Genomic DNA, 27,130 nt, shown 5'->3' with positions numbered 1-27,130 from the left:
ATAAATGGTAGTTTTCTAGGCAATTGGGAGGTATCTGTTCATATCTCTTTTGTCTGTCCTTGTGATCCGAGCTGACAGAAGCTGTTCAGTCTTTGTTAACGCAACTAAAATAAGGTACTTAGGCAGTTCTTTGTACATGATGCTAGATGCTGCTTGTTATATCATTATTTACTAGGAACTTTTGTCATCTAGTGGACACATGACAGTTGTGGAGAGATGGTTCAATAAAGCAGAAAATACACGGAGTCGTTCCAGCACCAGTTTTCCCTATGTGCGTAATCTTTTGCAAATCACTCTCTCTCTCTGAGTCTAATTAATCTGTAAAGTAGGGGCTTGGACTCTTAACACATGCCCAGTATATTCTTTCTAAGCCCAGTATTTTACCTAATAGTCTTGGGGACCAGGGGGATGACTGGGTGTGGGAGGTCTTCATTCTGATTTAGTACGACCCAAACCACTACCCCATCCCCTCACTCTCTACCTACATTACACTCTGTCAACATCAGATTTCACTATGTAGATTTCACATAGTTCATATTTTAATGTTTAATTTTAAACACCTAACATAAAATTAGCCTCTTACTAGCTTTAAGAGCTACTTTTCTCCTAAAAGGATATTGAAGAAGATTGCCTACAAGAAACTCCCAACCTACACTATGCTCTCGTTGTAGATGAGTTCTTAGAATATCTAGTTACCAGGTCCAAGCTCATACTGCTTGCTGCACTACAGACCAATAAATCGAGAGACAAGCCATTGGGGCAAGGAATAGAGACTTTATTCAGAAAGCCAGCAGTTTGCGAAGATGGTGGACTAGTGTCCCAAAGAACCTTCTTACCCCAGTTAGAATTCAGGCTACTTTGATATAAAAGAGGGAGCGGATGTGGTTGGTGGTCACATACTTCTCGATGCCAGAATCCTTTGTTATTGCAGCTGTCCACATAGATCTGGTCGTAATGTTCCTATAAACCTCCACAACCAATGTTGTTCTTTGTTCTGCAATTTTTTATCTTTATATGAATGGAAAAGTGTTATACCTTTAAAAGGAAGAGCCTTGAGAATGGGCTATAATGTATATTTCAGGCTATAGGCAACAGTCTTTTACAGAGACAGCGTGACTAAGCACAAGCAACGAAGCACAAGGGTTAGAGCTAAAGGAATAAACCCAACATGGAGTCAGGTTTGTTCTTCTCTCTTACAGTTCCTGTTAGAAAAGATGGATTTGTCCTATGGCAGCAGTAAGGAGAGAGCCGTTAAAGGTGCTTGTGAAGGAATCATACTGAGTTCTTTCTGCTTCCTGTTGCCACCTTCCACCTCATACCTGTGTCACATCTAGAGGAGTTGAGGGTCAGATGGGCTGGGCTGTGGGGTCCGCTGAGGATGGTGCAACAGTGGAGTTGCATTGAACCACGTGGCACAATGATGAATACCACATCTGCTGCCTCTGCCCTCCTCTTCTCGTCCAGTTTTCACACCCTGCTGTGTGTGAAACAGTTTGGGCCCACAGTTGACGAGTGAGAATTGTCCTTCCCGACTGAAGGAGAGCTTCTGGGGAAAAGCTGTTTTCTTTTATAGGGAGAATGACAAATCCATATAAATGAGTGTATCTTATGGCGCAGTACACACGCTAAATTTCATCAGTATTCATGACACGTGCCTCATTCTCTCCACCACTGACATCTGTTAAAACTAGGTTCAGGAGTAAACCATCCTGGTTTCAGCAATTCCGAAATATTGTATTGAGTTCTCCCACTCTCACAGCCTTGATTTTACAACTGACTGTAGCTAACTTATAGTGCTTTAGCGTCTCCTACAGAGACAGAGGCTAGCATTCTATATTCAATGAAAGGCCTTACGTGAGAAGCCAAATCAGTATCAGATCTTTAGTTGTTAAGGAGGAGAGCCTCTTTTCGTCTGTATTTTGAGATAGCTCTATTCTAAATCTCACCTAATTAGGTGAATTTCTAAAACTGTGATTAAACTATAGCCAATCAAAGGAAAATTAGAAATAAATTAGAAGTCCCTGATTTGAGATGTCTGGTTCTTTCCTATATGCCTACAGAAGTCAAGGAGCTGCTCCCTTCTGTGTTTCAGGTTTTGATGAGAAATCCGGAAGAAAGAATATGTGAAGGAAAAAGATGACATCTGTGCCTGGCAAACAAAATCCAAAGATTATTACAGTGAAAACAAAAGGAAAGCAAGACAGTACTTACTAGTTCAAGGTAAGCAGACATCTCTGTAAATGCTGAACTCTGATAGAACAGGTAAGTGGTTTTATGAATGTTTGTGAGTGTGCGTTGAGTTGTCAAATGGGGATAGGATATATGATATGATCTACCATCTAAACATCTGTGCTATGAGCAATGAGGAAGAAAATCAGTAAATAGTTAGTCTGCTACTCTTACATAAAAGCTAAGTGCCCAAAAGTTAAATGATAGATTACATTTTAAAAAGGGGTTCTCTTGTCAGAAAGGAAAACAAACAAACAAAAAATAATGAACAATGCTCTAACTCTACTGTGCCAGAGACACATTTCCTACAATATATTTCCAATATTCTATTTGCACGTTTGTAAAATTGTCTTTTTATTCGCAGTTGAACATTTGACCAGTTTAAGTCCACTGGACAATTGAGCAACACTAATGATTATTTTTATATATGCAATGATTTTCTTCCTTAGCTTAGTTGTAGTGAAGGTGTGCTTTATATCTTTTATATCAATACTTTGGGTTTGTTTTTCCATTTTTCACTGCTTTTTAGAATACAGTGAGGGGGGGAATGAAATATTCCAATGGTTGCCTAAGCCTGCCATAGTGATGACAATGCGATAGAGACCAAATGTGGGTGTGTAGGTAGCACGTCCATGTGCTCTCTCAAGATTTTTCTGCGTTAGTTGATCTCAGTAGTTCATATTTGAAAGGCAAAGGTGGTTTGAAGTGTGCTGATGTCTAATGTGCAAAAAGTATGACTTGTGCACGAATAGAATGTACAACAGTTAAAGACAGCGTTTTCCCAGTCTTCTCAAAATGCTGCCTCTAGGGACTTGCTTGGTGGTCCAGTGGTAGAGAATCCATCCTGCAATGCAGGGGATGCGGGTACAATCCCTGGTCAGGGAACTAAGATCCCACATGCTGCGGGGCAACTAAGCCCTCGTGCCACAACTACTGAGCTCATGCGCCTCAACTAGAGTCCGCGTGCCGCAAACTACAGAGCCCACACGCCACAAGTAGAGAAGAGAAAAACCCGCACGCCACAACTAGAGAGAAGCCTGTGCACCACAAAAGAGCCCGCACACCGCAACGATAGATCCTGCATAGCTCAATGAAGATCCCACGCGCCTCAACTAAGACCTAACGCAGCCAAAAATAAATTAAATAAATAAATAAATAATAAATAAATCTTAAAAAAAAAATGCTGCCTCTAGTGAAATTAATGATAGGATTGCAATTTCTGCACGCTGGCCCCTGGTGGCGAGGACTACAGTGTAGTGGTCCAGGACATGGACTCTACCACTTACCTCTTGTGTGACTGCAGTGAAAATGATGAATCTTCCTTTGCCTCAGTTTCCTGGATTAGAGAAGGATGAGTAGATGAAACGAGTTAATGCATGCAAGGCACTTGGGCAAAGGCCAAGCGTATAAAGAGTGCTCAGTAACTGTTAACTGATTTTTTTTCGTTGAGTGAAGTGTACTTCGGGGATGGACATTTCAGTTGTCTGTTTTTTGGGCAGTAGAGACATGGAAAAGCCCAAAACATGTCAGGGAAGTGAAGGGCGATAATTCTAACCCTGGGCGTGTGCGCACTTTCCGAGAGACTATCATCGGGGCTGCCGGGCACCAGGCAGAGATGTAAGAAAATTAGAGGGGAGCTCAGGGCATTTCTCAGATTCTTACTGATTTATGTACTTTGAGAAGTATTAGTGAATATAGACTTAAACGATGTAGGATATTCTTAAGTCACAAATCAGGCTGTTTGCTGTCATCTGTAAGGCTTGGTGTGACCCAGCTGTGGCCATTCTCCCAGCCTCACCCCCTTAGTTCCTTATGCTCACTCTTACCTCCTTCCTCACCCTCTAAATCACACCAGCTCTTTTGCACTTGGAGCGTTTGCACACACTCAATGCAGCCTGGGTGCTTTCTGTTTTGGCACCTAACTCCTGGCCTTTTCCTTTAATCTCAGACTGGATTTCCTCTGGCTTCTCTACTCAGAAGGACCCCTTTGTGATGTTATCTTCCAAAAATATCATCCCTAGTGACATCCTCGTCAACAGTGACTATGAGTGCTGTATTGTCCATATCCTTGCAACAAGGTGTATTCAAATTTTTTTCATCCTTGCCAGTCCGACAGGTGATGAGCTTGGGTTATTTAAAGTTGGTATAAGGGAGGATGTGAAGGTGTGCAGTGAGGGCCGAGGTTAATCATTCATTAACTCATCTTTGGAGGCTGTTTCCTTTTTTTTTTTTTAGCACAACATTGTAAATCAACTATACTTCAATTAAAAAAAAAAAAGAAAAACTTGTTTCCTTTATAGCACTCATGATTATTGGGAGTTATTTTCTTTATTTGGCTGTTCAGTTATTTTTCACCTGCCCTTTTTACTGGTAAGTAAAAAAGTACGTAAATTCTGTGAGGCCCAAGATGGTGTTTGCCTTTTCACAGTGATATTCTGGGATCCGGGTTCAGCAACTGCAATGTACAAAGTGCTCGAAAAACATTTTGGGAGAGAAAGAATGAATGAGAGAGACAGGCTTCCTGCCCTCAGGAGCACAGGTCTCGTAAATGAAATAGACGATTGTTCTACAGTGTTAGGGGTTCAGAAATAGAGTGAGGAGGGAATCAGTGGGTCTCACAAAAAATTAGACTCATGTAGGCAGGAGCGATATTCTGAGTATTAACAACCAGTCAGCACAAATAAAGATCAAGTTGAGCTGGCATCAGCAACGGTGCTGGGCAGGGTTTTTACCCTTCAGCTGCTGGATTGTGGGAAGGTGGGTTGGGATTCAAGGGTGGAGCTCAGGACAGTGATCTATTGCCAACCACTATGGAGGAGTTTTCAGTATTTTAGCATTAAGTGCAGCTGCATGTGTGTATTTCTACTGAAATCAGCCCTGATTACAGAAACAAGCAGAACCCCTTCTGGTCCTGGAATTCTGTTCTCTGCTTTGGTCTAGAGGACTCTGACACCCTCAAACTTCACCCCTGAGCACCCTCTGCTCTCATGGCACACCTGTACATCCTTCCTTATACCTACTTTAAATTAGCAAACTCATCACCTGTCAGACTGGCAAGGATGAAAGAAATTCCAAGTAATTCTTGTGGGAAAGATATGGACAAAAAAGCTCTCATGGTCTCTGTTGATAAGAATGTCAATAGGGGTGATATTTCTGGAAGCTAACTCAGCAGTATCTATCAAAATGTTAAATGCATATTCTTGTTGACCAGCTAATAGCACTTTTAGGAGTTCATCTTCCAGGAAACCTGGTAGAAATGCAAAATGATGTATGTACTAGTATGTTCACTCTAGCACTGTTTTACTGGCCGAAATATGACAGCAGTTTATACATCTGTTGTTAGAAGAGTAGTAAATAAATGACGGTACTTCCATCTACTAGAATAATGTGGCTTTTAAAAATTTAGGATAGATAGCTGAAATGTATTAAGTAAAAGGGAAAAAAGCTGCCAGAATTGTGTATACCATGATCATGTTTGTTAACAGCAAATGAACACAGCCCAAGTGTCCCTCAGCAGATGAATGGATGAGAAAAATTTTGTATGCAATGGAATATTATTCAGCCATTAAAAGGAATAAAGTTCTGATACAGGCTGCAACGTGGATAAACCCTGAAAACATTATGCTGGGTGACACAAAGGGACAAATATTGTATGATTCCACTTATATGAAACATCGAGAATGGGGAAATTCGTAGAGACAGGAAGTAGATTAGACATTACCTGGAGCTGGGGTGAGGGAAGATGGGGGGTTGATGATTAATGGGTACTGTTTGGAGTGATGAAAAAGTTTTGGAAATAGATGGTGGTGATTGTTGTACAACAGTGTGAATGTAATTAATACCACTAAATTGTACAGTTAAAAATGACTGAGGGACTTCCCTGGCGGTCCAGTGGTTAGGACTCTACGCTTCCACTGCAGGGGGCATGGGTTCAATCCCTGGTCAGGGAACTATGACCCTGCCTGCCAATGCAGCACGGCCAAAAAAAATTAAAAAGAAAAATAATCTGCATGTTCTGATGATTCTGGAACGAAAGTATTAAAAAAAAATGAAGTGGCAGGTTTTATGTCATATATATTTTACCACAATTTAAAAAACTTTAAAGAAAAAGCAAACGAACAGTCAAAAAATAAAAGAAAAACACATGCACGCATGCATGCATGCCCACGCACACTATATAATCTGGAAAGATGTGTTTGTATTGTTAATGGTGGTTATGTCTAACAGAGGGAATTAGGGAAGAACAGAAGAAAATATTGTCCTGTATACTTGTGTATTTTTGGCACTTTTCACAGTGAACATGTATTTTATAATTTTTTAATTGAAGGTTTTTCTTTAAAGTTGACCTGTGGTAAAATCTTGGAGTTGGTACAATTTTCTAGCTTGTACAACCAAAACAATCCTGCAAATCTGCTTGCAGTTGAATTTGCTTGTGCCTCACATCCCTATGCAATGTTTAACCTAGAGTGAGAATTTAATTATAGTTTAAAACACTGAGTGGTTTTCCATTTCTAGGTTAAATTATTTCTTGTGGAAAAACAGGCTCTTAATATAGACGGCATTTGGTCTTCTGACTCCCTCAGTGAGGACCAACTCTTCTGTCTAGTAATTTACTGTAAAGCACGATGCTTCTGTTTGTAGTTTTACATCCCTTTCTTTGGCATTTAAGGCATGTTGGCTGTTAAAAAAAAATGAGCCTCAATCTCAGAACACCGAAAAGTTTTTGCATAATAAGAGATTTTCTAAAACCCTAATAAATTGTTGCAGAAAATACCACTTTAATGGGTCATCCATTATATAAAAGGTTTAAACCCTATAATGAGATCATAAATTTGTGCAAGTAAAGAGAAGATATGGAAGGATGCACTCACCAGGCTACTCGTGTTGGTAACCTCAAGGAGGTTATCTGATGGATGGTATCGGATGAAAGATTATTTATTTTTCTTTATACACTTGTGTATTGTTAAATTGTTACAATTAGGACCTTTTCTTAATCGCTTTATTAAGCTATAACTGACATATAATAAACTGCACATATTTAAAGTGTAAAATTTGAGATCAAATATATTTAAGACAGGATCCTCGGAGAACTGTGTGTCTTGCTTGGTATTGAATGTTCAGCACCACTTAGGCAATAAAATAAAGCAGCAGCTCAGAGCTGAGAAACCCCAAAAATAAAAAATTAAGTGTACAATTTGATGTTTTGACCTACGCATATACCCATGAAAGTGTCACCATTATCAAGATAATGAAAACTTCTGTCATTCCACAAGGTTTCTTTATGCCCCTTTGTAATCCTACCTACCTACCCTACCCAGCCCCTGTCTTGCCCCAGGCAACCACTGATCTTGTTTTTATCACTGTACAATAGTTTGCATATCCTACAAACCCATATAAATGAAATCATACAGTATATATCTTTTTGTCTGGCCTCTTTCACTCAGCATAATTATTTTGAGATTCATCCATGCTATAATGTGTATGGGTATTTCATTCAACTCCATATTGTTGAGTTGTATTCCATTATATAAATAAACCCCCGTTTGTTTATTTATTCACCATTGACAGACATTTGAGTTGTTTCCAGATTTCCACTATTATGAATAATGCTACAGTGAGCATTCATGTACAAGTCTTCATATGGACATATGCTTTCATTTCTCTTGGGTAAATACCTAAGAGTGGAATGCCTGGATCATATGGTAGGTGTATGTTTAACTTTTTAACAAATTTTCCAAAGTGGTTGTACCATTTTACATCCCTATCTGCACTGAATGAGAGTTCAGTTGCTCCAGATCCTTGTCAGTACTTGGTATGATCAGTCGTTTTCCATTTTATCCATTCTAATAAGTATGTAAGTAGTAACTCATCGTGGTGTCAACTTGCCGTTCCTTAATGGCAAATGATGTTGACTGTCTTTTCATGCTCTTACTTGCCATCTGTATATCTTCAGTAGTTGTGGCATGTGGGCTCAGTAGTTGTGGCTCACGGGCTTTAGAGCGCAGGCTCAGTAGTTGTGGTGCATGGGCTTAGTTGCTCCGCGGCATGTGGGATCTTCCCAGCCCAGGGCTCGAACCTGTGTCCCCTGCATTGGCAGGTGGATTCTTAACCACTGTGCCACCAGGGAAGTCCCAAAAGCAGAAATTTTAAGTGTGTTTGATTTGATTTGATGAATTATTATAGTGAGGGACATTTAAAGATACTTGTCAGCCCTAGAAATTTTTACCTTTAGTTACCTACCCCACATGATAATAAGCATATTAAAATGCACAGGGACGTCCCTGGCGGTCCAGTGGTTGAGACTTCACCTTCCAATGCAGGGGGTGCGGGTTCGATCCCTGGTTGGGGAGCTAAGATCCCACATGCCTCGTGGCCAAAAATCCAAAGCATAAAACAGAAGCAATACTGTAACAAATTCAATAAAGACTTTAAAAATGGTCCACATCAAAAAAAAATCTTAAAAAAAAATAAAATGCACAGATACCCCACATTAAAAATAATTTCTTACTCTATATGTTGTTTAAAAACCCTATAATTTTGCTTTTGAAACTGTTTATTACAATAAACTCATTTACTATTGGCTATAATTTTCCAGGATTCATCATGCATTTTAGTTGATCCATACCAAATAAAAAAATCAAACCTAAAAATTATTTTTAAAAATAATGCAATTTGTGAATATGATGATTTATCAACTAATGAAGTGGACAGCATATTAACTTGTATAGATACTAACTTAAATATTTATTACTTTAGATTGTGTAGTTTTCTTTTCATATTTAAAAGTCAGTAAGTTTGTTTCCTTGTTTTTTAGGTCTAGAATACTTTTTCTAGGTCCCTGGAAAATGTGTAGTTTCTAGACTTTGTATAAAATAGTCTTGTTAAAATACATTTGAAGAAAAATAGAATAATAAATTTAAAAAGAGGTACAAATAATTTAAACATTTTCACAATCATGAATAGACAGTCATTAGATGTAAGTAACAGGATTTGAAACAGGTACTTGGAGACTGACTGTCATTTAGAGCACTAAACATTGAGGAATTTGATGTATTTCTTCTGGTACCTGAATTTCCTGCTGAAGTTTGATTAAAACAAACAAAGAGACTCTCCTTAGGCTCTGACGTCTCACAAAATGATGGCTTTTATTTTTTTTAATTTTCTTATTTTTAAAATTTACTTTTTGTTTTAAAATTAATGTCTGATTTTTGTAAAAATATGCAAAGAGTAAAAGTATTTTGTGATGTTGAAAATTAAAAATTCTCACCATCCACACCTCAAACTTAACTGTTAAATATTTTTTTAAATTAAAATGAATAGACACCAGACATATGTACTTTTTTCCTCTTCAAAGCAAGAAATAACTTTTTTTTTTAATATCTTTATTGGAGTATAATTGCTTTACAATGGTATGTTAGTTTCTGCTTTATAACAAAGTGAATCAGTTATACATATACATATGTTCCCATATCTCTTCCCTCTTGCGTCTCCCTCCCTCCCACCCTCCCTATCCCACCCCTCTAGGTGGTCACAAACCACCGAGCTGATCTCCCTGTGCTATGCGGCTGCTTCCCACTAGCTATCTACCTTACGTTTGGTAGTGTGTATATGTCCATGCCTCTCTCTTGCTTTGTCACAGCTTACCCTTCCGCCTCCCCATATCCTCAAGTCAATTCTCTAGTAGGTCTGTGTCTTTATTCCCATCTTACCCCTAGGTTCTTCATGACCTTTTTTTTTTTCTTCTTAGATTCCATATATATGTGTTAGCATATGGTATTTGTCTTTCTCTTTCTGACTTACTTCAATCTGTATGACAGACTCTAGGTCCATCCACCTCACTACAGATATCTCAATTTCGTTTCTTTTTATGGTTGAGTAATATTCCATTGTATATATGTGCCACATCTTCTTTATCCATTCATCTGATGATGGACACTTAGGTTCCTTCCATGTCCTGGCTGTGTAAATAAAGCTGCAATGAACATTTTGGTACATGACTCTTTTTGAATTATGGTTTTCTCAGGGTATATGCCCAGTAGTGGGATTGCTGGGTCGTGTGGTAGTTCTATATTTAGTTTTTTAAGGAACCTCCATACTGTTCTCCATAGTGGCTGTATCAATTTAAATTCCCACCAACAGTGCAAGAGTGTTCCTTTTCTCCACACCCTCTCCAGCATTTATCGTTTGTAGGTTTTTTGATGATGGCCATTCTGACCGGTGTGAGATGATATCTCATTGTAGTTTTGATTTGCATTTCTCTAATGATTAATGATGTTGAGCATTCTTTCATGTGTTTGTTGGCAATCTGTATATCTTCTTTGGAGAAATGTCTATTTAGGTCTTCTGCCCATTTTTGGATTGGGTTGTTTGTTTTTTTGTTATTGAGCTGCACGAGCTGCTTGTAAATCTTGGAGATTAATCCTTTGTCAGTTGCTTCATTTGCAAATATTTTCTCCCATTCTGAGGGTTGTCTTTTGGTCTTGTTTATGGTTTCCTTTGCTGTGCAAAAGCTTTAAAGTTTCATTAGGTCCCATTTGTTTATTTTTATTTCCATTTCTCTGGGAGGTGGGTCAAAAAGGATCTTGCTGTGATTTATGTCATAGAGTGTTCTGCCTATGTTTTCCTCTAAGAGTTTGATAGTGTCTGGCCTTACATTTAGGTCTTTAATCCATTTTGAGTTTATTTTTTTGTATGGTGTTAGGGAGTGTTCTAATTTAATACTTTTACATGTACCTGTCCAGTTTTCCCAGCACCACTTATTGAAGAGGCTGTCTTTTCTCCAGTGTATATTCTTGCCTCCTTTATCAAAGGTAAGGTGACCATATGTGCATGGGTTTATCTCTGGGCTTTCTATCCTGTTCCATTGATCTATATTTCTGTTTTTCTGCCAATACCGTACTGTCTTGATTACTGTAGCTTTGTAGTATAGTCTGAAGTCAGGGAGCCTGATTCTTCCAGCTCCATTTTTCGTTCTCAAGATTGCTTTGGCTATTTGGGGTCTTTTGTGCTTCCATATAAATTGTGAAATTTTTTGTTCTAGTTCTGTGAAATATGCCATTGGTAGTTTGATAGGGATTGCATTGAATCTGTAGATTGCTTTGGGTAGTAGAGTCATTTTCACAATGTTGATCCTTCTCAAACTCTTCCAACATATAGCAGAGGGAGGAACACTCCCAAACTCATTCTACAAGGCACCATCACCCTGATACCAAAACCAGACAAAAATGTCACAAAGAAAGAAAACTACAGGCCAATATCACTGATGAACATAGATGCAAAAATCCTCAACAAAATACTAGCAAACAGAATCCAACAGCACATTAAAAGGATCATACACCATGATCAAGTGGGGTTTATTCCAGGAATGCAAGGATTCTTCAGTATACGCAAATCAATCAATGTGATACACCATATTAACAAATTGAAGGAGAAAAACCATACGATCATCTCAAAAGATGCAGAGAAAGCTATCGACAAAATTCAACACCGATTTATGATAAAAACCCTGCAGAAAGTAGGCATAGAGGGAACTTTCCTGAACATAATAAAGGCCATGTATGACAAAGCCACAGCCAACATCGTCCTCAGCGGTGGAAAACTGAAACCATTTCCACTAAGATCAGGAACAAGACAAGGTTGCCCACTCTCACCACTGTTATTCAACATAGTTTTGGAATTTTTAGCCACAACAATCAGAGAAGAAAAAGAAAAGGAATCTAAATCGGAAAAGAAGAAGTAAAGCTGTCACTGTTTGCAGATGACATGATACTCTACATAGAGAATCCTAAAGATGCTACCAGAAAACTACTAGAGCTAATCAATGAATTTGGTAAAGTAGCAGGATACAAAATGAATGCACAGAAATCTCTGGCATTCCTATACACTAATGATGAAAAATCTGAAAGTGAAATCAAGAAAACACTTCCATTTACCATTGCAACAAAAAGAATAAAATATCTAGGAATAAACCTACCTAAGGAGACAAAAGACCTGTATGCAGAAAATTATAAGACACTGGTGAAAGCAATTAAAGATGATACAAATAGATGGAGAGATATACCGTGTTCTTGGATTGGAAGAAATAACTTCAAAGTCATCAAAGGTGCATATGTATATAGGAAAATCTAAATGTCAGATGAGTGCTAGTGGTTGAAATATGTGCTCTTCCTATGGAAGTGTGCTTGAAAATCATTTAAAAATGTTAAACGCTCAACATCACCAATCATTAAGGAAATGCAAATCAGAACCACAATGAGGTACCAGTTAACATCAAGTAGGATGGCTCTAACATATGTATATATAAAAAAGAGTTGGTGAAGCTATGGAGAAATTGGAATCCTGTGGGAATGTTAAATGATGCAGCCATTGTGGAAAACAGTACAGAGGTTCTTTACAATGGAATATTGTTCAGCCGTAAAAAGGAAGGAAATTCTGACACATGGCACAATATGGATGAACCATGAAGACATTATGCTAAATGAAGTAAGGCAGACACAATAGGACAAATATTGTAGGATTCCATTCTTATGCAGTACCTAGAGTAGTCAAATTCTTACAAAGCAGAAGGGTGATTGCTAGAGGAGGGACGGGGAAGTAGGGAGTTACTGTTTAGTGGATACAGAGTGTCATTTTTGGATGATGAAAAAGTTCTGGAGAAGGATTGTGGTGATGATTGCCCAATAGTATAAATGTACTTAATACTACAGAACTGTACACTTAAAAAATGGTAGGTTTTATCTGATATATAGTTTACCGCAATTTTAAAAAATGTTAAGAAGAGGAAAATTTCCAAGTGTTTTTCAAATTTTAAAAGTTACTAGCTTAAAATACATGTTAGTGATAGTTCGCCAACATTTCTTAATGGTCTCATGACCTAAAACAAAAGTACAATATTTTTAAAGGGAAAAAAATACTGTTTTCCATTTAAATGATGCTTCATACTCCTGACTTTAGTGGTGCAAATTCAGAAGCAAGAAATTACTAGCCAACTACTGGGCACTCTTTGAAGACTTTACGTTTGTTAACTCATTTAATCCTCAACAGAACTAGGAGATACTGTTATTTCCATTTCACACATGAAGACTATAAGAACAGAGAGGTTATGAACGATTCCCGAAGTTACACCGCTAGTGAGAGATACAGCTGGCTGTCAAACACTAGAAGTGTGGCTTCAGAGCCCACAGCGCTCTGAGCCACTCTGTTTTCCCACCTCCCAACTACGAAGAGCTTTATTATCAGGAGAGCTGTCTATACACGGTGTGATCATGTCTAGGATTTCTTCTGGGTAGTTATACCTGAAAAGCTTGAGTGTATTGATATGCTATTAGTTTTTCTTCTGTAGAAGACTGTGACCTGATACCTGTAAATGATTTGTCTCCAGCTGGAAATTAACATTTGCCCAGCTTTTTATTAATGCCAATCGTGAAGGAGACCCAGGAGAATGCTATAAAAATGAAAGTTTTCTAGATTTTATCAAGGAAAGGCTCTGGAAAGGAAATCTTTATATTGGAAGAGGAAGACACGACCTCATGTTCTTTCCTTTGCGCTAAGATTGACGTCTCCGAAAATGTTAGGTTAATTAAAAAAAGAAAAAAAAGACTTCATGTCTATGTTCAAATAATGCTGAATTAAAAGGAGTTAGAATTTCTTGAGTGCTGGACTTCTTAGGAATTTAGCATGCTAATACATACTGTGAATTGCCAGAAAGAGATATAACATGTATAGTACATTAAATAATATATGAATATATATTATATAATTTAAAAATTGTTTCCCACAGTCATTTTACCGCAGAGTACTTCCCCTGTGGAAAGACATGCTTCCAGGAACACTTTTGGGAATAACGTTCTAGGGATTTTCCAAATCTACCACCAGGGGGCAGTTGTCCCCCCTTTTATATTCTGATTTAAACATTGACCAAAACTTTATTTTCCCTCAGCACACCTGAGACAGGCTGACATTTCCAAGCAGACTTTGCTAAAAACTTTCAAGGGATGAAGGAAAGAAATTTTAAAAAGTAAGAAGTCCTATAGTCATATTTCCCAAATCCATGAGGCTGAGCTAAAGAAATAGCGTATCTGCCGAGTTCTCCTGGGCCAGTATGGAATACGAGTTCTCAGCCATATTGCTTGCCTTTTTCCCTCCTGTTTCTCAGCCAAGTGGCCTTTCTATCATCCTGGCTCCCAAGAGCATCTGTGGCCTTATGTTATCACAGCTGAGGATAAATCCCACAGACCTTTGTGTCTTCACAGCTCAAATTCTTTTCTGATTTAAATTTCTCAGGTCTGCCCTGTGATCTTTCTTCTCAGTCCTGGTTGGAAGCTCTGAGGTACCTCTGTGGTGATGAATAGACATGGCAGTCCCATGAATGGTCTAATCCTGATTAAATTCGCAGTAAATGTGCCTCTCAGGTCTCATGCCAGGGCAGACATTATTAATCATCTCAGCATGCTTTCTCTGTAGAACTCAGTCTCACAATCCTTCCTGACCCTGGGCTCCAGACAGGTATTACCAGTAGAGTGCTGTTAATGTAATTGGGAAAATTCTCTCATCCAAACCTAGGATATAAATGCCACCCATCTCTGGAACTTTCTGTAGTGATTCTCAGATGAATGTAATCTCCCTAATTCTGTATGCAAACACACACACACACACACACACACACACACACACACACACACACAGGTTTTAAAAACTCTATTTTAGATCCACAAAAATCAAAGTCTCCACTCCAGCCCCATCACATCCTTGTCCGTACCTTATCTGTAGCACACTGTGTAGGTGCTGCACTTAATTGGAAGAGGAGGGTTGTTACATCCAGGATGTGCCAGAGGCTTCAGACTGAGCCCATTCTGTTGTTTAACTTCTGATTGTAATTGATATCATGTGACCTATGTCCCATTTTAATTAACATGTCCTTGGAGTTGCCTTAGTATGAGCTGCTCAGCAAACACCCTGTGCTGTGTCAAACTTTAGCAAAAGCCTAACCTATTAATATTTTGATAGGCTTTGAAACTATCTTCTGACAGGTGTTTTTTTTTAATGCTGAGAATTTATTTTAACAAACATAATATTTATACTGATTATGTCATTATATTTAATTTATATTTATGTAAACATAATATTTAATAAAGAGAGCAGTAGGAGGTCATCATTAAGGGTAACCTTTGGAGTTAGACGGGGTTCAATTCTCTGCTCCGCCACTTACTTGCTTTGGAGCCTTTGATTAACTACTACTTAACCCCTTATGAGAAATAAAGATAGTAACAACACCTGTCTTGTTATGGTTTATTTATAAAATAAATGTTACTGTGCTTCTGCTTTGTACCAAGTATTAAACATCTTTGGGAGGACTGAATGGAATCGGGCAATTAATTCATCTAGCCCTGAAATGATCTTACATTAATTCATGTGTCGTAAACCAATAAACCAATAATTTGGCTTTTGATAATTGAAGAGAAACTTTGTATCTCATTCGTTTAATATTTATTTATTTATTTATTTATTTATTCATTTATTCATTTAGGCTGCGTTGGGTCTTAGTTGCATCACGTGGGATCTTCCTTGCGGCTCGTGGTCTCTTTGTTGCTGCGTGTGGGCTTTTCTCTACCTGTGGCGTGTGGGTTTTTTCTCTCCCTGGTTGTGGTGTGTGGGCTCTAGTTTGCGGCACGCGGGGCTCTCTCCTTGAGGCGGTTGAGCTCAGTAGTTGTGGCGCGCGGGCTTAGTTGCCCCGTGGCATGTGGGATCTTAGTTCCCTGACCAGTGATCGAACCTGCACCCCCTGCATTGGAAGGTGGATTCTTTACCACTGGACCACCAGGGAAGTCCCTGTTGAATATTTATTTTTGATTGTCAGTCAAGACAAGGATTTCTTCTTATATTTATTGGCCATTTGTATTTCTTATGAAAATTGCCTGTTCCCATCCTTCTTTTTGTATTGATTTGTTGATTACATTAATAAATTAAGAAATAATTGATTCGAAGGTGACACACCGAGGTATAAGCCGTGTGTCCTAATAACACAGTCCCGATCACAAAAAGATTGCAAATAATCGGAGAATGTGAATTCTCAGCTTCTGCCTAATCTTTATAGTTGATGCCTCGGGGTGTCCCTTTTTCTTGGAGACAGTCTTGAGCCCACAGATGGCTGTTTCCCCTTTCTGATTAGGTGTGCGTGGTCTCTGTGAGCCATGGGCCAGTTGCATGGGGCGGGAGGGCAGCATCTTTGCCGTCCCGGCGGAGTCCCAGACAGGAGGCAGGTGGGGCTGTGTGACCACCGTCCTCAACGGAAGGCAGCGGCAACATTTGCCTGCGAAGGTGCACAGCTCCACGCCCGCCATCAGTTTTAAGGAAAGGAGATGCACGATTCCTCCTCCAGCCTGGGTTGGTGATTGCATCTTATTCATTTCTATATCTTACTCTCTGGGCCAACGTTAGTTGGGATGATGGTAGAATAAATGATAAGTGACTCCGTTTGCCCCAAATATGGTTTCTCTTAGCACCACACTCTAGGAAAGGGGACCCCTTCCATAAACTGAATTCCTTCTCAGAGGAAAAAATAATGTTCAAAAAGAAATTTAAATTAAATTATTTTTAAATACACTTATTAATACACTTATTATACACTGTGATATAATAACAGAGGTGCTTATAATGCAATAAATAACAAGATCTAGTGTACCGTAATTTCAAAGGAATCAGAAGTGTAAACAGTATTTTGTGATATAGACAAAGACTAATGTGATGTAAGAGTATCTGTGATTTCTCTTGGAGACCAAGTGATGTTACTGCTAATATTTCTGTAGGTTGTTACTTATATTCGCAACTGAAGGAATGCTAAATTTTAACTAGAAGTTAGTGATAATTTTTAAGTGTGTAATTTTTATACTAATTCAGGTTCTATCCTTAAATTCTGTGCCAGGATCCGCTGGGGATCATGGACCCCTGACTAAAATCCCTTGGTTTCTGGGCTGGGGTAGGGGAAGGGGTGATTACAGAGGAGCCTGGGGGCATTTTTTGAGATAGTTAGAGCTATTCAATCTTGATTGTGATGGTGCTTAAATGACTGTATATGTCTGTCAAAAATGGAGAATTTTATGGTATGTAAATTAGAGAGAGAAAAAGAAAAGAATGGAAGAAGGGAGGAAGAGAAAGAGATGGAGAGAGAGAGAAAGACGTGTATTGCTGCTAATAAAAGCAGACACTAAAAATCCCTTTGTATTGGAGCTGGGTTTCTTCCACAGTTATCCAGTGCTTTCTGGAATGAAACTCCCTGAGTTCAGATCCTGACTCTGCCAATTATTTGCTGTGTGACCCAGGGCAAGTTACATGACATCTCTGTGTCTAAGTTTCATCATCTGTAAAATGAAGGTGATAATAACTGTGCCTACCTCGTAAGATTTTTTGAGGATTTAGTGGATTAATATTGAGTGCTTAGAATAGTGCCTAGCATATAGTAAGAGCTATGTTGTCATCTAATATTTAGAAATGCTTTGGTGAGCGGCGAGGGTCACTATGAAGAGCTCAGTCAATGCCAGTGATTACATCAGTAATCACAGAAAGGTTGTATTTGGTCAAGGGAAGTCAGTCACTAACAAAAAAAGTATGTGTATATGTGTCCCTAAGACATATCAACTTGCTTGTTGATATTCTCCTAAAAGTATTTGAAATATCTTTTTTTTTTTTTTTTTACTCTGCCTGAACCTCAGTTCTCAGATGTATCAGCTTCCAACATCCTCTTCCGTTTTCAAATAACCTCCCCTGCTGGACCACCTCACGTGATATATTTCCAAAGGGCAAAGCCAGTGCATTTTATGCAACATTTGCAAATGAAAATCATACCCAAGGACATATAATAAAGGTGACAAGTCTCCTGTAAAACCCTGGTTGACTTACACAAGGAACACTTAGGTTGGGTTATTAACTATGATTGATATTTAGTACCATGTGTAGGGAGTCTACAGAACTGTTGAATATTTACAATGTGGCACAAGGTACACCAGCCAAGTTTCCAGCAGAGTCCTGCTGAGATTTTAGGCCTGAGGTGTTTCATTAGTTGGAGCACAGTTTGTGCGCTTGCAAATTGCCTACAGGTAAAGAATTTATTGAAAATAACTTTCTATGCCATTTACCAGGCAAGAGCCCACTTATCTGGAGAATCAGAAAACAGGGAATCATGGAAACCTGAAGTCATGAAATAACCCCAAAACGTCATTTAAAATAGTTTCAACCTTCCTCAGTCAACCTTAAATCCAGTTTATAAGGCAGAGGAGGGAACCTATGGGATATCACAGCAACTCCTTTTTAGTGTCACTAAAAATATATATATACATAGTCAGTTCTGTTATTTGCAGGAGTTATGTCCTATAAAGTCGCCACGGACACTGAATTAGTGAATTCTGAACCATCACTTCTAGGGGAAATACAGGGTTCCTGTGAATCTCTACTCACAATATTGTCATCAATTGATCAATACATAACCTTGTTTTATGTGTGTTTCTGTTTAACGACAGTTTACTACACAGTGTGGATCCATTAACGTTGAATTCACGGCCAACAGCACTGTAACTCATGCCTGAACGGAACTTTCCAACACGCAGATTTTCTCCGTAAGGCACATCACAGCCTTCTTACGCTTAGGCACACTAACCAGCATTTCCCCACTATGCTAGGGGGACATATTAAACAGCAAAGTTTAAAGACCTACAAAGACCTCTACGAAGTCTATGAACAGGACACTTGGTTTAGGGTATGAGAGCTGAAACAAGAAGGCAGAGTTGCCTTATTTGATCTTAGCTACAGTCTTGCTTAAGGGGTAACTCAAATTTTTTGCCCCTCTGCCCACGTCTGAGAACGACTGCAAATGCACCACAAGTATTGATTTGGGGGCCCAAGTGAATCTTAGCAAGTAGACAAAGTTGCCCATATGGAATCTGTGAATAATGAGGGTTGACTCTATAAATAAGGTGGTCTCACAAGAAAGGGCCTGTGTGGTCCAGCCCTCCCTTCCTGAACAGCATTAGCAAAGCACAGAACTTACATTGGATAAATGCCCAGTGAATCGTATGCATGTGCCAGAGCTCAGCCCTCCCTGGCTCGGAGCCCACCAGTCTCTCCATCAGAGAGTTTGCAGCACTTAGGAGTCAGCAAACCCCAGTCTGTGGGCCAAATCCCGCACGCTGCCTGTTTTGCTACGGTCCCAAGCTAAGAAAGGATTTTTTCACTTTTGAATGGATAGGGGGAAACAAAGCAAACAAAGACTATTTCATGGCACTTGAAAATTATATGGAATTGAAGTGTTGGTGTCCATAGGTAACGTGTTATTGGAACACAGCCATGCCCATTTGTTGACATAGTGTCAATCACTGCTTTCCTGTAATGAGGCAGAGATGAGTAGTTGCCACAGAAACTGTATAGCCTACAAAGCTGAAAATATTTACTAGCTGGTTCTTTATAGGAAAGTTAGATGATCCGTGATATAAAACATTGCTGATTGTCACCCTGGACAGTTGTGCACAGATAATTAAAAGCTTTATATGACAGTGAAACTTCTCTAGCAGGGAAGGGTAAGTTTTAGGCAACATAAAATAGGGCTTTACTTTTCCCCACTCCTACCTCCCTTTCTAAAATACAAGTTTAGATTTCAAATCCCTATAAATAACTCAAGAATTTAGTCTGCATGTTGAAGCAGATAAGAAAGTATCAGGCTGTTTCTATGAACAAATCTGTTGAACCCAATTTAAATGCAACTGAAGGGAACTCAGCAGGGTGAATAAAACATGATGACATGAACATTTTTGTGTTGAAGTTAGGCAGTGAAATTCCAGTAGCTTTGTTTCCTACCAATGAAGAAAGTAAAGTTCATTTCAGTTTGTTTTTATTTGGAGTTTTAATAGCTGAAAGTTATCTTACAGGTCATTTAGATCAAGGCTGTCCAAGAGAATTTTCTGTCGAGTTGGGCATGTTCTCTGTGTTATGCAATATGGTAGCCAATGATATTTACAAGTGGCTCTTATGCATTTGAAATATTTACAAGTGGCTCCTATGGCTCTTGGGCATTTGAAATGTGGCTAGTGCGACTGAGGAGCTGAATTTTTAAGTTTCTTCAATTTTAATGATTTTTTAAATTGAAGTATAGTTAATTTACAATGTCCTGTTAGTTTCAGGTGTACAGCAAAGTGATTCAGTTATGTATATATATACATGTATATATACACTTTTTCAGATTCTTTTCCCTTATACGTTATTACAAAATATTGAGTATAGTTCCCTGTGCTATACAGTAGGTCCTTGTCGGTTATCTATTTTATATATAGTAGTGTGTATATGTTAATTCCAAACTCCTAATTTATTCCTCCCCTCCCTTTCCCCTTTGGTAGCCATGAGTTTGCTTTCTTTGTCTGTGGGTCTATTTCTGTTTTGTGTAGAAGCTCATTTGTATCATTTTTTTAAGATTCCACATATAAGTGATATCATATATTTCTGTTTCTCTGTGTGGCTTACTTCACTTAGTATGATAATCTCTAATGGATTTGCATCCATGTTGCTGCAAATGGCATTATGTCATTCTTTTTTATCGCTGAGTAGTATTCCATTGTATATATGTACCACATCTTCTTTATCCATTCATCTGTTGATGGACACTTAGGTAGCTTCCATGTCTTGGCTATTGTAAATAGTGCTGCTATGAACATTGAGGTGCATGTATCTTTTCGAATTAGAGTTTTCTCCGGATATATGCCCAGTAGTGGGATTGCTGGATCATGTGGCAGCTGTATTTTTAGTTTTTTAAGGAGCCTCCATGCTATTCTCCATAGTGGCTACACCAATTTACATTCCTATCAAGTGTGGCAGGTTCCTCTGACTTCTTGTGGAAAATTGGAGCATCTGGAAACACTGGGGATGCTCTTTCTTGGCAAGACATGTGGTCTCTAGTCCCCACTGCTCCCTGTCGGCTTCCACTCATCCTGCCGCATCATTTTCGTTACCTTGCTTCGTCTCTGTTGGCATTTGAATATGCAATCCCTAATCTAATTCCACCCCACAGTTTTCATATGGGGAACTAAAGCCCAGAGACAATGAGTACCTTACTCAAAGTCGTCCAGTAATTAATGCTTGGCCCCACACCAGAATCCCCTGGCCATGCTCTCTCTACTCCAGGGCCTGATTGAAATCTTTGGGTGTGTATGGGCGGTGGCGGGTACTCCTGGGTGGTACCTGGGTGTGTCTGAGCTGCACTCACAAGCCGCCTCCTCCCCTGCTTCCAGGCCCTGTGTAGGTTGGACATTGGGTGAGTGAGGGCTCTGCTTCCTCCCCTCTGGGCTGAGTCACTGGGAGCCACAATGGGCAGTGAGGGCGTGGGAGGGAGAGGGGCCTGAACTTTCCCTGGCCGTTTCCCTCTCTGGCTTCCTCCCTCATTGTTTACCTCTGACAGTTCTCAGTGATGGTGCATCTGATAACCCTTTGTTGGCCGATCACCCTCCCTGGTACCTCTGCTTCACGCAGATCTTCTGCTCCTGTGGTCTACTTTTCTTTTTCCAAAGGGTTTTTGACTGACTTCTGAAGTCCTAGTCAATTCAATCTTGGGCCAAAATACTTACTGAAATCCACAAAGAAAGCTTTGAAATAGTCTTTCATACTATGAGAGTTAAATTTTACTGGGCATTTCTCCAGTCTCTTATCCTGTTCAGGTCAAGGCTAATTCAGAAAGAGGAGGTTTAACTCAGTGACTAAGGGGGCTGTACTCACCTGGATTTGAGCCCTTGCTCTGCTAGTTCCCAGGTCAATGACCTCAAAGAAAATCCCTTAACATCCTGAGACTGAATTTCCTTAAGTATCAAAGAGCTACTTCATAGGGCTGTGGGTGAGGAATAAATCAGATGATGAATATAAGGTAAAAACCTTGATACCGTGTCCTTTTTCATACGTCTTACAGGCTTTTGCCAGAGAGGGATCTGTTAGTTTAATCAGGCCACATTTTTCTGAAGTCCTTCCCTGGGGTTGCCTTGTTCATAAAACAGCAGATCAACCACCCTGACCCATTTTAACCCCAGACGTCTCTTCATACATCTCAATCTGCAAGTTCCGTGTATTCTGCATAGACACTTCCATTCACTACTTGATTCTTGACTTACAAAGGCCCCTTCCCTTCTTGTCCCAAATGTGGAACTGGCGTCCATGTACTTCTGCCATGATGCATACTGGAGATTGGGCACCTGTGGTTTTTGCCTGCTTGGTATTCAGTCCCCCTTCTTCTGATGAGAGAACCCACCCAAGTTTCCTTTAGGCTTAGGTGAGGCTGCTCCACCAGCCTTTGCTGGTGTCAAGGTTGTACATGTGACTCAAGTCTAACCAGTCAGAGCTAGTAAAGGATAATGGAAGGACTCTTATTGGGATTATTAGGAAAGAGAATCTCTCTTTCCACAAGGGTTGCTAAACCAGCTGGATGTAAGCTTGGACCCACCAGTGGTCACCTCTGGCTCCACTGGGAACTGAGAGTGAGATCAACACCGAGGAACGAGAACTGAGAGAGTCCAGAGCATCGTGCATGAAGCCAGGCACCTCTGGATGTGTCAGTTATCTGAGCCCATAAACTCTCCACATCCACCTTTATAGGATTTATTCATTCATGTTTGCTTTGGCCAGTCTATGGTGGATTTCTGTTCCTGTAACTGAAAGTGTTCTGTTAAAACTCTCCCTTTTCCATGTCTAAATTTCCCCAAATCTGTCTCCCAGTATATTTCCCAGCTAACGCAAATCTATTTGCTGGCTCTAAGCCATCTCATGTTTGCGGTGGACCTTTTCTTCCCAGGGTGATTTCCTATCTGGGCATTTGGTGCAACTGGTGCTTTTCATTTGGGCCATCTATGATTATTCAATCTCTACCTCAGATGTGGATAAGAAACACTTTGTAACCCAAGTGTATTCATTTTCGATTGCTACATAACAATTACCACAAAGTTAGTGACTTCAACAACGCATATTATCTCACAATTTCTGTGGCCTAGAAGTCTAGACACAGCTTAACTGGGCTTTCTACTCGGGGTCTCACCAGACTGAAATTAAGGTGTCGGCTGGGTCTGTGATCTTGTCTGGAACTCGGGATCCTCTTCCGACGTGACTGACGTTGGCTCAGTTCAGTTCATTACATTTGGAGGACTGAGTCCGACCGCTCCTAGAGGACACCTGTACTCAGTTCCCCTGCCAGGTGGCCACTCCACAGCATGGCAGTTTGCTTCTTCAGAGACAGCAGGAGAGTGTATTTCTCTCCAGTCTGCTAAGATGGAGTAGTCATGGGGGTGACAGCCCATCCCCTTTGACATAGCCATAATCCAATCAGGGGAGTGACATCCCTGAAGGACATCATTTTTGCCATGTTCTCTTGACTAGAAGCAAGTTACAAGCCCCGGCTACACTCAAAATGAGAAGACCACACGTGACATAACTCCAGGGCATAGAAATCATGGGGCCATATTAGAATTCTGCCTGTCACTTCAAGTTAACCTCCCACCATATGATCTAAACCTAATTCAGAGTAGTGATACGTATTGGTTAGTAAAGTTGTTCTGCATTCATAAAGTAAAATTTTAGTAAAAATGTTATCAGTTATAATGTGTGTGTGTGCGCGCTTCTTAGATTTGAAAAAGATAACTGCAGTCAGCTGAATAATGCCCCCCAAAGAAATCAGGTCCTAATCTGTAAATGGTACATTTATATGGCAAAGACTTTGCAGGTGTGATTACATTAAAGTTCTTGAGAATGGGAAATTATCCTAGATTACCTGGTTGGGCCTGACATGCCATGACAAGTATCCTTAGAAGCGAGAGGCAGAGGGAGATTAGGGAGACACACAGAGGAGAAGGTGATGTGAAGTTGGAAGTAGAGGCTGGATCTATGGGGCCACAAGTCGAGGAATGCTGGCAGCCAGCAGAAACTGGAAGGTGCAAGGATGGATTCTCCCCCAGAGCCTCCAGAAGGAGTGTGACCCTGCTAATGCTTTGATTTCAGCCCATAGAAGCTGATTTTGGACTTCCGACTTCCAGAACTGTGAGAAAACACATTTCTGCTGTGTTAAGCCACTCATTTTGTGATAATTTGTTATGGCAGCCACAGGAAACGAATACAATGGCCATACTGTCTGATTAAGAATCAGGTGTGCATTTGAGATTTTTTGAGCCTGAAGACAATTTGATCAGCCAGATTTCAGTCTAACTTATAAAATAATATTTCTCCCAGCAAGGACCTTGGAGCACCTGCTTTGTGTCTTTTGTGACGCTTGCTAGGAATGGGTTACTCGCAGCCACTTGCTAAACAGTGCCAGTTATGAAGGGCAGACCAGAAATTTGGCTTCAAGCTACTTGGTGCTACCTAGTGGCCAAAGCAAAAAGTGGTCCCCCAATATATAACTTTCCATATTTAATCTTTCTAACTGGGAGGGGAGGTACTTTATTCAGCGGGGACATCTAGTTTTCCTCTTAGATAAACAGTTGATCCCACAAGCACTGCTATCTTGTATCTGAACTTAAGATGTCAACCAGGTACTTTGATACATTCAGTAAACATGTCTTGAGCCCCTGCAACTTGCTGTGAGGGATGGAGACATAATAAAGAGCAAAACACACAATGTTTCCTGCTCTCAAAAAACCCACAGCATGCTGGAGAAGAGAAAAATGAAATAGTTCCATGAATAAATGTGTAATTGCAGACTGAGGTGATCTGGAGAAAAGAAACAAGTTTTGAGGAGGTTATTTAGCAAAAAGAACTTTCCTAGGCTAGGAGAATCGTGGCTGGTTTTCTCCTGGGCGTGAGTTGTCAGCTGAGAGCTGAAATTGAGTAGGACTCAACCAGGAAAAGGTTAAGGGTACAATGTGGAGGCAACAACATGCACAGTGGCCGTGTGACCAGGTGACATGATGCGTTTGAGGACCAAGAGGAAAGAAGTGGGGCAGTGGGGCAAGGGGGAGCTGGAGGGGTGAGCAGGGCCTGGCCATGAACACACAAAGACAGAAGCCTCTTGAAGGTCAAGCACATATGGTTAAATAAAAACAAGTGGGATTGTAAATCTACTCCCCGATTCACCACGTGAGACCTTGCTTTCTTTTGGAAGCAATCACGCAGCCTCGAGAAGCCATTATGGGGCCTTCTCCGTGTCTGAGTGATTCACTCATATCATTGCCGGTTCCCAAAGTACACATGTCTAATATTCCTCTCCTGTCACTGAGCTGTGGATCTCAGCCTCGATTAGAAGCAAAGATTAGAAAGAGTGGTCCGTATGTCCATACCTGGAGGAGAACACAGCCTCCTGCAGAAGACCGGCTGGACCTGCGTCCGAGGCACACCCTCTACCTCACGTGAACACCTGTAATGGTGTTAAAATACAGCCCCTTGAAATGTGCTCCACATCAAACCCAATGGCATGGCAGTGCTGACCGGCAGCAACAAACAATGTCTATTGATTCACCCAAGTTAGAGATCTAAGATTACCATTGACTTTTTCTGCCCATGGACCACTAGACTCCGATTGAAGGAACACCTTCTAATTAAAAGGGAAGCATTATTCTCACTTGCTGAAAGGAAGAGCCATTCATTTTCTAAGATGCATGCTTCTCAGACACAGAATAGAAATTTGTTAGAGGGGAGGGAGCATCCTTTTAATGCAGATCTGGCTTGTGCTGTTCATCTGCTCAGTTTTATCCTAGTGAGTATCTCTCCATTGTGAAAGCAGTGCATTATTTCCTCCTGAATGAGGTCTTTTGAGGAGAGTGTTGTGTATTTTATACAAGATCTTGTGGTTCTATTAAGATACTCATCTATTACCCGTAGCCATCTTTCTCCTTTGGATTCCCTCTCTGTGTGAATGAAATATCACTGTGTGATAACTTCTAGGCTCCCTTTGGATAAAGGAGCATACATGTCATGAGGAACAGTTGAAACTATTCCATGTGTCTACATCTTCCCCAGGCCAACGTCATCCTTGTGGAAGAGAAACAAATTCAGTGTCATGAAACTCCCAACCCAACCACCGGAATTAAGAAATTCCAGAATCAGAAATTCCCGGGGGAGGAGAATGAAATCAGTGTAAACAAAAGAAATTAAGCAAGTAGAAATGGTTCTCCACTTCTCCCTTGCCTCTCTGAGAAATAACTAGGAGAAGCTTGCTCTGTTTCTTCTTCTAGTCCTTTCCCTTGCAGTACACAGTGTATGACCAGCAGGGGTTTTTGTCTTCGTTCTGCTGCTTCTCCAAATGCTGCACATCTTTGGGATGCATGGTGGATTCATCTCATGCCCTTGGGATTAATGAGGTAATCAAGTCAAGCTCTAAAGCTAGTGAAAGAGAAGAAAAGGGGAAACGATATTTCAAGCATCTTGCATGTTGGTCTCCATCTTAAAGCCATTGTTGGGATTAGATGACTTGGGGAAGCCTGGCTATGAAGTGAGGTTATGGTGATTTGTGACCAGGCACAGGTGCAGTTTTGAGAGGGGCAGTATTTGAGAATTGGTGAGCAAACATGGGATGCCTCACTGCCTTTACACAGGACGGCAGGGGAGATATGGTGTGAGGTTAAGGATGTGACTCTAACATCAGATTCCCTCAGGGCAAGTCCAGGCACCACCTGGCCAAGTCAACTAAGTGACCTTGAGTAGGTTCCTTCTCTTCTCTGTGACTCGGTTTCCTTAACTGTAAAATGGAGATAATCAGAGTGATGTCTCTATTATAGAGTAGTTGGGAGATTAAATGAAATTTATAATGTGTATGTACTTAGCTCATTAGTACTCAATGAATATTAGCTGTTGCTTTTATTGATACTGTTGACTAGTTTCATATGTTAGTCTAGTTCAATGTCTTTAATCCATTAGCTCAACAAACATGACTTGTGCCCAGTATACAGCAGGCATTGTGCCA

General features: G+C 40.1%; 1 protein-coding gene and 1 pseudogene across 2 annotated transcripts in view; one reads left to right on the top strand and one right to left on the bottom strand.

The window, feature by feature from the left end:
* LOC309828289 (cytochrome c-like) overlaps positions 1 to 27,130 on the bottom strand; it is a 73,278-nt pseudogene that overhangs the window by 21,229 nt on the left and 24,919 nt on the right. The gene's annotated exons all lie outside the window — the stretch shown is intronic.
* FRMD4B (FERM domain containing 4B) overlaps positions 2,100 to 27,130 on the top strand; it is a 234,114-nt gene continuing 209,083 nt past the window's right edge. The window contains exon 1 of the mRNA XM_082664658.1: positions 2,100 to 2,220. The gene's annotated coding sequence lies outside the window, so the exon portion shown is untranslated. The remainder of the gene's footprint in view (positions 2,221 to 27,130) is intronic.

This window comes from Grampus griseus (assembly GCF_964374135.1).
Source record: "Grampus griseus genome assembly, chromosome: 10".
NCBI classification, from domain to species: Eukaryota; Metazoa; Chordata; class Mammalia; order Artiodactyla; family Delphinidae; genus Grampus; species Grampus griseus.
Note: the sequence above shows the minus strand (reverse complement) of the source record. Positions and strands in the feature narration are given on the sequence as shown.